This window comes from Perna viridis, chromosome 10 (genome assembly GCF_037379345.1).
Source record: "Perna viridis isolate PV_CMFRI_1.1 ecotype Kerala chromosome 10, ASM3737934v1, whole genome shotgun sequence".
NCBI classification, from domain to species: domain Eukaryota; kingdom Metazoa; phylum Mollusca; class Bivalvia; order Mytilida; family Mytilidae; genus Perna; species Perna viridis.
Window position 1 is genome coordinate 35134918 of NC_142454.1, and position 16436 is coordinate 35151353.

General features: G+C 32.9%; 1 protein-coding gene and 1 long non-coding RNA gene across 2 annotated transcripts in view; one reads left to right on the forward strand and one right to left on the reverse strand.

Annotated features, from left to right (window-relative positions):
* The window catches only part of LOC148605561 (protocadherin-11 X-linked-like), a 56382-nt gene extending 47251 nt beyond the window's left edge, over positions 1-9131 (forward strand). Inside the window, exon 6 of the mRNA XM_088547656.1 lies at positions 5606-9131. The gene's annotated coding sequence lies outside the window, so the exon portion shown is untranslated. The remainder of the gene's footprint in view (positions 1-5605) is intronic.
* Positions 9132-14673: 5542 nt separating this feature from the next.
* Positions 14674-16299, reverse strand: LOC148605563 (uncharacterized). The gene is made up of 2 exons (XR_015915767.1): positions 15947-16299; positions 14674-15569 (listed from the first exon to the last, which is right to left on the reverse strand). It is a non-coding gene; the product is annotated as an uncharacterized LOC148605563 (long non-coding RNA).
* Positions 16300-16436: the final 137 nt, after the last annotated feature.

Genomic DNA, 16436 nt, shown 5'->3' on the forward strand with positions numbered 1-16436 from the left:
AAAGGAAAAAAAGTGCAGCGGAAATGGCTGAGTAGTTCCGATTGCTAGAAACGCTCCTCATCTTCCACCAAGTTTTACATAAATAAGTTCTCTGATTTCTAGATCTGTCAATGTTTAAGTTATGATCACTGTGTCTAAATTTATTACATCAAATCTTATATCGAGGTAAGTATTCGATTGGTATTATGTGCCGATTGGTGTACATGTATTATAATTGTATAATTATGTTGATGTATTCTTAACTTGTTTCAAACTTTGGCGCCCTTTTTATTATCATTAACATTCGCTAGATGACGTTCTTTGTCTAGTCCATTATATAAGAAGTCTACGTTACACTTTTCATGTTGTGAAAGACCTTAATAAACCTACGAAAAGCAATAAGGTCTTTGTACGAAAAGATCTATTCTCTGTATGAAATCAAAATCATTCGGAAACCTCAAACTTTCAAATATCTTTAAAATAACTAAAGTAAGACTATATATGACTTATTAACATCGAAATGAGCAGATTTTGTTTGGTTTTTTTATTTTTGCAAACCCTTTGCCATGGAAACCAACATTTAGTATTTACCTTAACTACCAAAAGGGAAATTTGCTATTTTCAGTGGACTTGTTACCATGGAAACCATTAAATTATGGCTATAGATAGCTTGACAACTCCATGATAATACAACCAGTTTTGTAGGTAGTCAAATCCATATCTTCAAATACTAAGGTATTAAAAAGTGTCTACAACGGTTTTACGGAATAATTTTGTCACTTTATTATTTCAGAATCCTGTTTTATATAATTTTCAATAACAAACAGTACAAAATTGCACCTGTAGATATGTGTATACTTTCAAAAGTGGGTAGAATTGTCCTTGTACAAGAATATTATTAGGAAACTAGAAATTTGTTGTTGTTTTTTTTTTTTTATTTTGAGAAATTTGAGGAGAAACTCTATGGTAACTGGTAATTTTCAAGAAAATAGTGTTTGTTAGTGTTTTTTTTTCGACAGGGCATTTCATTAATACTCTTAATCATATGACGAAGGCATCTTAAAGATCGATATGAATTCTGTCAAGTAGTGGTAAACGGGAGATAAACACTTTTTATTGCCTTACTAGTATTATTCGAACTTTGCAGAGTGTTTATATACATATCGGAAATGTGCACCTCTTATTTTGGAGATATTTTAATAATTTTGGTCAACATTTTTAACATACTACATTTTGTGAATGATACGTTGTGTAAAGTATTAGGTTTTCACCTCCTATTATTGAGATATTTTTTTTTTTTTATTACATTTTTAGCATTTTTAACTTCGCCATCTTTAATTGTTACTTTATATTGTAGACGGTAGTATTAAACCAATATTATTCCAACTTTGTACTGTTTTATATATATATATATATATATATATTGAAGACTTGCACTTCCTATTATGGAGAATGTTTGGCCATTCAAAACGACAAAATTTGGCAGGTAGATTACGAACATTCGTCTTTCAACATGACTTTTGTGCATACGTATTTGCACGAAGTAAAATTCCTTCCGTCATCGACAATATGAATAAAATCACAAAAACGCGAAACTGTGTTCTGATCAAGATCGCAATGATATGTCTTCTGAAGAACAATTTTAAAAACATACGAACAAGAAAGGCAACCATAATTCATTTCATATCTAAGTCGTTGTTTTTTCTAGCTTTGTCAAGTTTTTAGCCCATTCTTGACAAAAATGATCCTTATGAACAGTACTAAGGGGTGCCAAATGGGACTTGATCTTTTTGTGATCAAAATCAATTTTGTGTACACAAAAGTTAATTCCGTCATAACAAAATCATTTTTGTCGTACAAAACTATGTTACACAGACTTGCTTTATGATCACTTCAATTTTGTAATGACGAAATTCAATTCTGTGTCACAAAATTCAATTCGGGGTCACAAAACTCATTTCTGTGTCACAAAATTCAATTCTGTGAGACAAAATTCAATTTTGTGTCACAAAAGTCAATTTTGTATGCAAATTAGTTGACAGAATCCTTTGGATATGCAAAGGAATTCAAAATGTGCATCATCATGTTTACTTGTATTACAAACAAAGCATTCTCTTAAGTACAGTGAATATAAGGTACGAACCGTGCACGGTTATAATAAAGCACATAAATGAAAGAAATATCGGATATCGTAATCGTATAACCCACTGTGTCACTTAATTTTGAATCTAGAGAAATATCATTTGAGCGTTTGTAAACAAAAGGGAAACGAAAGTTAGACACGTACTATGTCGGTTTTTCATCTCGCCCAACCAGTTCCACTCAGCCGAATTTCATGTGTTATACATTGTGTACATCAATAGAATCGGAATGAAGTAAGGAATATATCTGCATCTGGCAAAAAATCGTGAGGGATAGTAGAGCAAAATAATCTGTCGCCGACTTTGATAGTTAACAAATTTCACCGCACAGCATATATCTAATATGATTTTCTTGACTAATCTGACGATTTATTTCTTTTTCCAGCAAAATTTGGGACAAATATATTAATAGGGAGCGCCGCGAAGCGGTGTGAGCTCTACCGTTATTACGTGTACATTCTAAATTTCCCTGAAGGTTCCCCAATATACTAACGAAAAAAAAAGTCATGTCCCGGAAGTAACAAAAAGTGACTGTCCTTACGGAGAAAATTCATCATTTCCTTCAGTCAAACAAATTAAAAAATATAGGTTAAGGTTACGTTTCAGTAAAAATAGATTCATCTTTTCTGATAGTTTTCAAGTCTTTTCTTATTTGTTTTACTCATTTAAAGAAGTGAATGATATGTTTATAAAAACTTCGGGGAACTTCGGGGAAAACCACTTGTTACTCCCGTAGTGGTATTAATTCAATGTGGATCCTGAAAAATTCGAAAGAACTTTTGGAGTCAATCAGTTCAAGACTATTATTAGAATATAATAGCATTAAAACCTATGATTTTTTAAACACTGTATACTTCTATTCCCCATACTAAGTTAAAATCAGGACTTAAAAACATTATACCTCGTTGTTTTTTTTTCTTTTTTAAAAAAAAGATGGTACACCTAGATACAAATATATAGTTCTTGGTAGAGATTCCTCATACTTTGTCAGAAATAATTCCAAATCGTCTTCCAAATATACAGAAGAAGATGTTTACAAAATGCTGGAATTTTTAATCGACAACATATTTGTCCAGTGTGGTGGACACGTTTTTCAATAAACGGTCGGCATTCCAATGGGAACAAATTGTACTCCTCCACTTGCTGACCTTTTCCTTCACTCTTATAAGGCTGTCTTTATAGCTGATCTGATCCGAAAGAAAGAATATCTTTATCTAGATCCTCTAATCTCAGTTTCCGCTACATAGATGACGTATTATCTTTAAACAATCCTAATTTTGGGGATTTGATACATCGCATCCACCCCAAAGAACTTGAGATAAAGGATACTACAGACACTGTGAAGTCGGCCTCATATCTTGACCTACACTTAGAAATCGATGGTAAAGGAAAACTATTGACCAAACTTTACGATAAACGTGATGACTTTTCATTCAGAATTGTCAACTTTCCTTTCATCTGTAGTAATATCCCTTCAGCACCTGCGTATGGAGTGTTCATATCACTGACAACTCATACGTTGTGCCAGAGTTTTCCGAAACTACGCAGACTTTTGAAGTCATCACTTCAGAAGTTTTATGGTCGTCATCATGAACTCGTGGATTGTTACAGTGTATCCATCTGCGCTATGAAAACTGATTTGTTCAACGTGTCATGGTTTTCCTTTCCTCTTTCGACTACCCCAGACTTGACTTTTTATGAGCAACTCGGCGGGTGTTTCTAGAAAAGCAGAGGACGCTTACCCTACCACTGCATCTGGTCCATGCTCCCAGTTTTTATTGGAGTCCGAGTTGCTCATTTGCTTTTGTTACTTTGTATGTATGATTTTAGTTACTTTATGTTCTTTATTGTGTATGTCTGTTTTCCATGTCTGGTCTTTGTCCCTGGAGTACATTTTTTTTTTATTACAACTATAACCTTGGTTCTCTTGATTACTCTTACAAATTAACGCATATTATAGTAAAGAAGCATTTTTTGGAATCTTTTTTAAGAGAGCTCAATGACGGAAACTCAAAAGATTGAATCAAGTGATTTTTAAGTACAAATATAAGGCGGGGATAAGTACAGAGTGTGATAGAGGTGTAAAACTTTGATATATGCACCCAAGACATCCACCGCAGCTTGAATATCAAACATCAGTTCATGAATTATTGTAATTGCCAATAATACACGTTTATGTTTTAAAAGATGCATTTACACGAAGCGAAAATTCTTCGAACTCTGTCAGATGTCAACCTTCTATTTCAATTATAGCTCATAATCATCACAAATTCCTACAATTAAAGAACAATCAATTAAAACCTTTGCGTAAACAGCACTATGGACCACAAACATAATGTATTAATTAAATCATATTAATTATGATATTATTATTAATTTAAGTGATATAATCTATGTACTTAGTCTAGTATAGTAATATGTATTGTGTACCGATTTGTATTAACACATTGGCTAGGGACGAAGTGTTTTGATAATTTCAATGTAAGACAAAACATTAAGAATACATTTTATAGGTTTTTTTTTAGAAAAAAATACCACTGTATGTGTTATTTTGGTATTTTTCAATACTAAAAAAAATAAGAAAAGCAAAGTCAGTAATAAGTATTATGAATATTAAAGAAACAAAAAAAACATGATAATATACATACAACTGATTTAACTGAATGTTTCTTGTCAAATGTTTGGTATTGTAAAGAAAAAAGGTGACCGATTTGAATTTGACTCTTGCAAAGTAAGCAAAAGAGCAGCAGTTCTCCTGAAGTACTTGAATCGACAAGATATAGAGTTACATGCTCTCTACGTATTGCAAGCACTTGTACACGAACTTGGCCACCCAACAGGTACATGCATATAGGCAATGTATCTTTACAACCTTGAGTACTGTTTTTTTTCTCTTTTAAATCAAATTGATTTTATTTCATTTTTCCTAGATTTCGTTCCATTGGATTTTGTTAAAGTTTTTTTTTCTTTTTTTTTCTTGTATACATGCAAATCTTATCTTAATTTGTGCATAATTTCGTTCATACAATACTCTTAATCTCAACGACAAAAATATCAAAAAATATTTTAGCACTGACAGCAAGCTCATGAAGACTTAATTTACCAGCTTGTCTTTATATTTTGGCGGTTTTAAGGACTAAAAAGTACTTGGTTATCATGCAGACATCGCACATCAATTATATCTCTTCATAGACATCAGCATATCGTAGAGAACTTGTCTTTGGTCATCGAAAGAACAAAGAGACAGGGTGCTTCATGATGCATTGTCAATGGATTGATGGAAAAATTATAATGGCACAGAATAATGAATTTCCTTTTGGGGGACTCAATGAACTAGTATTCTTGCTATGTACAAGAACATAGACAATTACTACAGACAACCTCTAATAACTCTATTTATTAAGATACTTGTCAAATGAATGTTTACAGCATTATACATTTGTATGACTGAGGTTAAATTGTATAATAGGTCATTTTTCTTACAGGTATCTTAAAAGAGATGTTTGATACATTGTATAATGAAGAAATAATCTCTGATAATGGCTTCCTTCAATGGAAATCAAGCACAGACCTTGCTGAACAGGCTGGGAAAAGAGAGGCATTGAGACAATCGAACCCGTTTTTCAAGTGGTTGACGGAGGCAGAAGATTATCATTAAATTAATTTGTCAAAATGTTGACACTTCTGATCTTTTGTTTTGAGCCACAACTTTCTTGGGCCAGTAACTAGAAGGTCTCTTTGGTCTTAAGATCACCTGAAGAGCAACTTTAGAAGTATAAATCGAGTAACTCGACACCCTCTTTGAAGAATTGACTCCTCTAATAGTATTGTACAACTCTTAAGAATTTACGTAGTCATCTCGTAGACCATCCTTTTTTAAGTCGCTAATATTGTTAGCGACTTCTTGCACTTGTAATTTCAATACTTAATATTCGCATATGATTAGTATAAATATTTAGTTATACGCCACGTAATGCTTCAGATCTTCGCCGTGTTTACCGCCATAGCGTCATATGTATAGTTTTAGTTTCATACGAGATAAAAATGTACCTCTTAAATATCATGCACGTGTGTTCTATGTGTGTTTCTTGCTTGCAAGTATGAGATAGGGAAGATTACATGAAATGATCGGTTGACATTGAACATTGACATCCGGTTCTAAAATTATAGTTAAACTGGTTGCATTTTTCCATTACTTTTTTTTTCTTAGTTTCTCGCTTCGCACCAAAATTCTTTGAAGAGTTGTTGTTCTTTATTTCTAGCGCTAACCAACTAAAATTTTTAGCGCCACCTGGTGGATAGAACTACTTCGATTCGCGCATGACTACAATTCCGGCGATTTTTTCAAGAAGAAATTCTCCTTTCTGCATCCGAGGTTATTTTTTTTAGTGTAGCGGAAATGGCTGAGTAGTTCCGATTGGTATGGATCTTAAAGAGAATCGTATAGAGGCATGACTTCAATATATTTGGATTTTGAAAAGTTGCTATTTTTAGTAACACTCATTTCTATTTTTACACCCTGTAATTTGAAGTCAAGTGCTAAAGTGAAGGGCAAAATCATATTTTATCACATTTTTTGCTTCCATTTTTTAACCCTAAGTTGATGCAAATGATGCAAAATTGTATGTTTCTATTATTTGGTTTATTTAAATTAGGTTCATTACAAACATATTTGTTTTTTTGTTTTTTTGAAAATTGGTAATGTTCCAAGTTTCTGAAACAATATGGTAAATTTCGGATTTTCAAGTTGCTAATAATTAACAACTTCTTGTACTCGTAATTTCAGTACTTTACAATCATATATCATTTACATATTTATTATATTACTACACCACATTGTGGTGCCTATAGGTGCCATACTAACCGTCATTTCTAGCTTCATACGAGATCAAAATGTACCTCTTAAATATTCTACATATGTTATCTAAATCTGTTTTTCCCTTAATTGTATGAGAGCGGGTAGTTTTATGGTTAGCATTGAATTTTCTGTAATATAGCTGAGAAACGCTTAGTCTCCGAGTTGTTTTGATTGACAAACATTGGGGTCATCACAGTTATATTTCGTAGTCACCCGATTTTAGAGCATATCGCGACTTCGCTTGAGTTCATACTATAGACCCACTCGATGATTGCCGATCTTAGCCGATTGACGAACTGTTGCGTTACACAACAAAGTTCAAAGTTAAAAAGTTTTTAAAACCGACATAATTTTGTTCTAAATTGTCAATTATATTTTCAAAAAAAGGAACACACTTGATTTGCCAGTAATGTACAAATGTAAGATGTCAAAAAATGTGAAATGGAAAAGAAACATGAATATATGTTATCAATCATCATCCTTGCATAGTCTTTTTATCTTTGCATAGTCTTCCTTAAATTGACCTGAAATCTTCAAGTTTCAGCTCACAAAAAATTTTTTTTTTCATATTCTGAACCAAGATGAAAGTCCATACATACATGGGACGTATTACTGCAAAGTATTAATATGCCTACTGTAGTGTTCACAAAACTGTATGAAAGTATGATACAATCGATTTTCTTATACGGATCGTCGTTATGGGGATTAACAGAGCATAGACATATCAACATTGTCCAAAATCGTGCTTGAAAAATATTACTTGGTATTAACAAATATACAAGTAACATTGCAGTCCATGGTGATTTAGGAAGGCTGTCTTGTCTTGCTGAACAAAACCTTGAAGTTAGTAGACACTTTAAATGTATAAAATGAAGTATATTAATGAATTTCGTATTCTTTAAAAAATTATCTATGGTCTAAACGTAAACGTAAATCATGGACTTGTCATGTTACAAAACTTGTACGTGATCTTTCCATAGAACATTTATTTGATGCTGGAATTAATAAAGACATGTTTATGCGTTAAGTAAAACAGAAATTCCGTATACTTGATGAACAATTGTGGTTTACTAAACTTTGGAATGATGGGACAAATACCAATGGAAATAAGCTGAGACTTTATAGACAATATAAAAAGATTTATTACCTGAAATGTATGTTTTACATTCTATGCCGCGCTACCTACGAAGTCATTTATGTAGACTTACATGTGGGACTTTACCTTTATCTGTAGTAACCTGGAGATTACTCCTACAACGTAATAGGTTGGAATTCCGTTCCTCCATAGGATGGCACCAAGTCAGAAAATATCTTGCCAGACAATCTCTAGCATTGCTGGAGTACCGGTAGATATATGAAACCACCGAAACCTTTTTAAAATCGGAAGAACTTTTCCTTTTTGTACAAATGTGGTCGAAGGTGAGGTACATTTTCTAGTGAACGGTGATACTTATGGTGATCTAAAATGTTACGAAAACTGATACTGAAAAATTCAGATTTATGATAGATCAGTATGTATTTTAACATGAGTTATCTTCCTTAGTATATTATATGATTAAACGTAGAGAAGGGCATTGGTATCTCAATATACATTGAAGTTTTATGATTTGTGCAAGTATTCATATTTAATATTTTAACATTTTACCTTAAAACAGCTTTTTCTTTTATTCAATTGTATATATATACATATTTTTTTATTTATTTATTTTTTATTTTTTATTATATCATTTATTTTTTTTATCAATTTACGTCTGAATATATCTTCTATCGAACAAAATTTAACAAAGTTTAACTTAGCTTGTTTTTATAAAAATATTTTTTTTCAGAAATTGTTTTAGTTTATTATATGGATTTTTACAGTTTAAAATGTGATTTATAGTGTCTCATAGGTCAATATTAGCCGGATGTCAGATTATTTTTACTGACATTGTTTTATGTTATTTTACATGTACATAGTATTATGTTTATAATCCGAGGTGTGACACTTTCGTAAAAGAAATTATTATATTGATATTATATCTAAGCCGGGGTTTATGGTGAAAATGAGAAAATCACCAAATGAATAAACAAGGGAGTTAATTGGCCTGGATGTTGAAGGCAAGCCGAAATCAGTGGCATAGAATATTTGACAATTAAAGACTCTGAAGACTGAACAGTCTTTGGTTTAATTGAATGTTTTCAAAATCCGGTACCTTTTAAGGTAAGTATTTTTTTTTTTGGCCGATATATATCATTTAAAGCTAATGTCTTTATTCATTAAACTTTCAATCACGGATTCAGAATAAATGTGTATTTTTTGCAGCATCAAAATCTTGTATGGATTTAAAATGTGTGTAATCTGTACATATATTTAATTTCTACTCAGTGTTGACATAAAAAATGTCTTTTTTTTTAATACAGTAATGATCCTCTATGTAAATATTTCTAATTTAAAAAATTCAAATTAACTTGACCTCTTATTTCAAGATCAAAATGCATACGGGTTGTATATTTTTCTGTTGAGATAGGCTTACCGATTCGCTTTGTTTGGTTGCATCCTATAATAGTCTGTTCTGGCAGAGCTCTACGAGAACAGAAATAGAGCCGGCTTTTCTGGCAGTTTGGCTGAGAGGTTTTTATTGATCTCATCTGTAATTGTTGAACTTACAACTCAGTATTGTGAGAAAAAGGCTGCTGATGGTAAGCAGGATCGAGTTACGTTATGAGCAAGATTAAACCTGGGTGTTTTTGAATCAATACCATCATTTTGCGACATAAACGCAATTCCTTTTTTACAGAACGCACAGCATGGTGTTGCCAGACACAACCGGTTGATACGGGGTGGACCCATCGTAAGCTCCCCCCCCCCAATAAAAAAAGGGAAACAATAATGTTTTTGCATGTAATCTTAATTTTTCACATATTCTACCCCAAAACTTGTCATGCCAAACTTCGTTCTACCTTCATTCGATTTACACCCCGTAACTTTAAATCCTGGATTTTAGCATAGGCCTGCAGCAGCGCTAAGCTTGTCGTAAAAGGTGACTAAATAGTGCTCAGAAACCTAGCCGGGGGTTAGGCGCTCTGCCCACAGAGCAACTGGGTTGTGTGCCCCAGGTGGTGGAATGGGGTACCCCTGGTGTGTTACATGCCGGGGTTGTCAGGCTACATTACGGAAAACCTGACCGCAAATCACAGTGGTGCACCGTGTTGGGATAGGTGCCACGTTCCTCGCACGTTAAAGAACCCCACTGTGGTATTCTCCCGGAGTAGGAACCATAAGGCTCCGCCACAGGAGGTTAATTGCCCGACCCTACCCACCTCTCCCTATTTCCGGCAATATTTCAGCTATATTCAGACTAAGATTTTTGTAATGTAAACTTTCTGTGAACTTCAGAATTTTGCACTTATTAATCCCAACTTGGTTTTTTCTGTATAAAAAAAAATTAAAACTTGAGATGTACACATTATGACCTTTCATTTGATATGCGACAATTATATAAACAACTTAAGTTTTGCACTCATTGACCTCACCCAATACATTTTTTTTTCGAGACAAAACATCAATATTTCGGATGTACGCTTTAAGACCTTTCATTTGATATGCAACAATCTTATCCTCTAAGAATTTTAAATTTTTGCACTTAATAACCCTACACATTGAACATGTATGACTTGTCATGGTTGGAACTGATTTTTAAAATGTGCTCATTTAGACCGTCAACATAATATATCACGTGACCTCCTTCCACGAAGTTGAAAAAATGACTCAATATCAAATCTATTAATAGGTATTGATGAAATATATAAAACAATTGAAAAATATGTAAATTTTTTGTTGTAGTGTCATTGGTTTTTTTATATTGGTCCTAGATATTTTGTCGAACAGTTGTACTTGTGCAGATCTTTCATTCTTTGGAGTGATCATTTGTGTGTATGTTGTGGATTTTAAAATATAATTTGGGCAATTCTGGAGCTCATTTTGAGATAAATGATTATTTAAATATGATGCAATAACAAACTCCAGAACCGGAAGTCGTAGAGACATGAAACTACCACCATGCATCTTAAAATTACTTGACCTTGATAAAACTAACAAGGTCAAGGTCATACATTTATGTCAAGGTCACAAACCGGATTCTGCAAAGCATTTAAATTGTCATAACTTTTTAACAGAAGGTCTGACAGATGTAAACTTGGTCTCAAAATGAAGGGCTTATCGAGAAGTACGTATCCTCTCATGACAGGGTTTTGCATCCACCCTCGCTCCCTCAAACCCCCGACATTACTCATTCATATTTAGCGGGTATCGTCCAGCGCCATCTAGTGAGTTACTTAAATTTAACCCGGATCCAAAATCCAATCAAATCACTCGTAATAGAAACTCTTCCATATAACTTACAAAGTGGCTACACATAACGCTAATATTTTTTCAGTAAAGACTTCAATAAACAAACTCTACAGTTATCATTTTTGCTCATATTGCATTCTTTCAGTTACTATATCGGATCGTCCATTACCTCGTATTATTGTTTATCTTTCCACAGACGTTTTGTGTTAAATCGATTTTCATTGGTGCTTCTCAACCGGAGAAGCAACCAATCGGAATTTGCTGGACGATACCCGCAAAATATGAATGAGTGATGTCAGGGGCTTGAGGGAGCGAGGGTGGACTCAAAACCCGGACTTGGGAGGATGTCCACTGTTAGTTTTAAAATATTTAATAATACATTATTATCAAATTTAACTTAAAATATTTAATTCACTGTATTCTTATTTTAATAGATTAGATATGATTATAGATAATAAAATGTAAAAATAATATTTAAAACAGCATTTTGGTACAGTGTTTGCCCATTTAATGGATAGTAACCTCAATACCAGGTTATTTAGTGTGCACGTCACGTGGCTGAGGTTATTTCTTCACAGACTAAAAAAAATATAACTGCCATTCCTTAAATGGATCGTTTTATTTTATTGAACGAATGCGTTATTCCCCACACCCAGGTAATTGATTTGTGAATTCGGTGTCAATTTAATAATTTGAAATCAAATTCCTTTAAACTTTTGTTTTTATAAAATGTTTATTCCAGTGATATGTCAGTATAAGAAAGTCAGTATTATTTACAAATTTCGGTATGAGATAATCTCGTAAATAACCCAGGCCAGAAAATGACAAAATAACAAGCCATAAAGAAACTGTTTGGCATAAACAGGTCATGTCAGTTTCGTTTTTCAAGTCATTTAAAATTCTTGTTGCTCTTTGGTCAGGACATTCATGTCATATATACTTATATAATATATGTGTTCTGTACAAATTGTAATATGTACAAATTATCAGTCGTATGATCACAGTAGTAGTCTCTGTACCGATTGTTTCATGATCAGCCTCATTGGCCTCAGTTAATATTCTTCCCAGGTCTTCCTCAATTTCAAGATTTGGGAGCAATTCCTTCGGAACACTAGGCGACTACAGACCTATTTTGGCTCAGATCCAAACAGAGCTTTATTTAAGAATTGACAATAATAACAAATTTGTCTATTGAAAAATAACATAAATTTTCTATGTGCATATTGTTTATTGCGCGAAGTACAATAAACAAAATATGCACATGGAAACTTTATGTTATTTTTCAAAAGACAAAATTTTTATTATAGCCAATTCTTATTAATTAATTTTGAAATATATTTTTATCTTTAAACATGAGAAAAGTAGCTCTGGATTTAACTGAATGGGGGCGTGTCAATATTTGTTTATCCATTGAGAAACAAAACTATTTTAACCAATCTGATTACAATATTTATCTCAAATTAATTTATATATATATATAATTGACATAGATACAATTCTGTACAAGTTGAAAGAGATTTTTGGCCGATATTTGTACAAATCATTTGTCCAAGCGTATTTTGAACAAAGTCAAAATACGAGTTATAATTTGTACAATTATAATTTGTGTGAAATAACAACTTGTACACAACAAATATATCACAGCTGTATACATTAATTTGTAAAAAATGTCCCTCTAACTGAAATTGTTGTTTCTTGAAGTATTTTTTATGCACAAACTATAATCCTACATTTTACTCGTTTATACGGTGGTACATTTTGGACACATAATATTTTAAATTTCCCTCGTAAATAAGTCGAACGCTCGACTTATTTACGGGAAATTTAAAATATTCAGTGGTGGATCCAGGGGGGGGCGGGCCCCCGGGCAATTTTTAAAAATTGTTGAAAAATTGTTCAAGATACCCTCAGGATGCAGGATTTGAGGTTTAATATTTCAAAATTTTCTTGAGGGCATCCCCGAAACCCCTCCTAGCAAATTCGGAGCAGTTCGTGATCCTGTCAAGATTTTATTTTGCCCCCCCCCCCTTTACCTAAAACTCTGGATCCGCCACTGATATTGTGTGTCCTAGATGTACCACCGTACGTTTAAAATGATGAACTGTTTAAAACATTGACAGAAAATCATTACCTCAGGTTTAAAATCTAAAAACAGCGGATTATATATTAAAAACGAAAGGATCTTAACCTAGAATTGGCTACAAACAAAGACCTTCACACCAATTAGTGAGAGTGAAGCGACATAATCCTGACTCCATGGGGATACGCTTTTAAACCCCTTTCTTTAAGTAGAAGATTTTCATTTCTAGCCCAAATATCGGATTTTCAAGTTTAACCCACACTTAAATAAACGAAGATTCAATATAAGGTAGAAATGCCTTATAACTATTTTATTGTAGTTCTACATTCACTGCATTTACAAACTCCGTTTCTGATTTAAAAGAAATTTCTATATGTTCAAGGAAATCACTTTCCCTTTTATTTAAAGGGGTATGCTTACACACAAGGCCAACAAAAGGCAGCAAAAAATTGAACTTAAAACGAGATAAATCCTCTATCTACTTACATGTACAAGTATTACAGCAAACCAGATTTTCCAAATTAATCGTTGTACTAGTAATTTCAATTAGAACGATTAATTTTGAAGGTTTTATCATCAATATTATAACATTAAAGCTGTATAATTTTCGCTGGATTTTTAGGATTCCGTTTACTGTGTCTAAAACTTGCTAAATATTTATTTTATTTATCTAATTATTATTAATTTAACTCAGTAGTATAGTGAATGCATGCTCGTTCTGCGCTTGACAGTGTATAAATATTAATTTGATATAACCTGGTTTAGCTCTTTTACTTTCTCTGGTGTAGTAATAACAGCTGAGTATTTATGGTCTACAATTTAAAATAATTTTAATTTGGCAGGATATTGTTATATCTAGCTTTGTCGGCTCTTCATATTTCAAAATGAATAAACACTGACATTCCACGAGGTCCTTCTAAGTCTGCCCTTACATGTAATGTCATGCTTTGTCAATATCAAATTTGAGTTTGATGAAAGATGAACACTCTCGTATTTACATTATTAGCGATTTTGTCTGATATTTTTGATGATAATATCATCAATCAGACAGCACTTTAAAGGTTTCGATGAAATTTAAATACAGTAACATGCCAGGCGATCGAACTGTACAGAGACACCGGCTTCATATATCTCACAAGAGTAGACAAAATGTATCCACAGTATCAAGTCACATAGAAAAGAAGGTCAAGTACATAGACTGAAACGGATTAGTACATGCATTATAATACAACAACAATAACAAGTTATTATTGGATACAAGGCAGAACAACAAGGAACCCGGTCACTAGTTCAAACATATATTATTCAAACAGGAACAAAAAGGATAAGTTTCACATCTTAGTAGTCAGAGTCCTCTCCATGAATCCCGGTCACTGCGGTCTAATGTTTGCTCTTGCGCATTATCCGATTGCTGTAAACCGTATGTATGTGATCAACATTAGAAGGGTATTATTGGTTAGTCCTTCCGGAAATACTCGAGGAGGAATCTTCTTCATTTACAAAGTTGCTAATACAAGTGAACATAAAAAGTGCAACAAATGCAAAAAGAGCCATGTATAGTCGTTCCACCTCGGACTATATAGTCGCATAAACTGTTGTCGTAATACTGTAAACTAGTTCATCTTTAATGCAGAATTCATCCTTCATTTTGGAAAACATTTGCCGTTTCAAAATACCACTTATTTGTATAATAAAATAACAAGATCAAGGTCATTCAGTGAGTTTAAAGGTGTGTTCGGTTGCGCGTTTTGTGTGTGCGAGGAGAAACGTAATGAATCAGGTAGAATGTAAATAACAAAAATAGTCACATGGTTAGTCATATGGCTCACTCCACAAAACGATAGATGAGTATTTTTAGATGCTTTCATTGATTCTTTTTTTAGCTGTTTTTACAGCTTTCAAAATTTCCATCTGGGGCTTCATTCATCTATTACCCAGTTCCGTAATATTCCACAAAAATTAAGATCATATGATCTTGCACACCATTATCATGTGTAGAAATATCCTGCAAAAAATATTTTAGATGTAGTTCCAAAACTACAAGAGGAGATAGCCGGACATGCAAGCCATATAGTCCTATTTCTGATGAAAATGACTGCCTAACTTTCACCAATTTCCGTAATATTTCATGAAAATCAAAATCCTTTGACTCTGCAGACGTTCATCATGTGTAGAAATATCCTGCAAAATATTTAGATGTAGTTCAAAAACTGTACGAGGAGATAGCCGGACAAGCCATTATCTATATATTTCTGAGAAAAATGACTAAGTGTTACTATCAACAGTTTCGGTAATATTTCACGAAAATCAAAATCCTTTGGCCCCGCACACCTACATCTTGTGTAGAGATATCCTGTACAATATTTTAGATGTAGTTCAAAAACTACGAGGAAATAGCCGGACAAGCCATGATCATGTGTAATCCGAACGGACGGGTAAATTAATATGCCCCCGACTGTTTGTTGCGGGGACATAATAAAAATCGTTATAAACATAAACTACACAAAGTGATGCCTCGCATGCACTTTACTTTGAAACAACTATTTTAGTAGGATTACCTTAGAAACATGTTTGTGTCTTGGAGACACAGATAATTCCCTGCACATGAAAGATTTGTCTGTTGACACTTAGACGACGCAATATGAATCAACAACTTTTCACTGAGCTGCTCAGCAGAATTTCTATCCATTCTCCGTAAACATTTGCATGTGCATGAAGAACACATATATATGAACATATTTAAAAAAAAAAAAAAAAGGTTTATATTTTAAATATAAGATTGGTTTCCCCATGAGCATTGCAAAAATTCCGACGTATCACATTTATTTGTACCAGTCGACTTGTACACGTATTTAGTCAATATATTATGCAAGCATGTATGTTAAATAGTACATGTTCAAGAGAAACAAGAAAAATGACCTGCTATAGTATACTAATGTGATGAGAGGATCTTATGGACATACACAGTAGACTAACGTTTAGGAATGACATTTAAATAAATATAGTAAGAATCTTATAATTTTATTGAAATATCTTTTTTTTAATTTT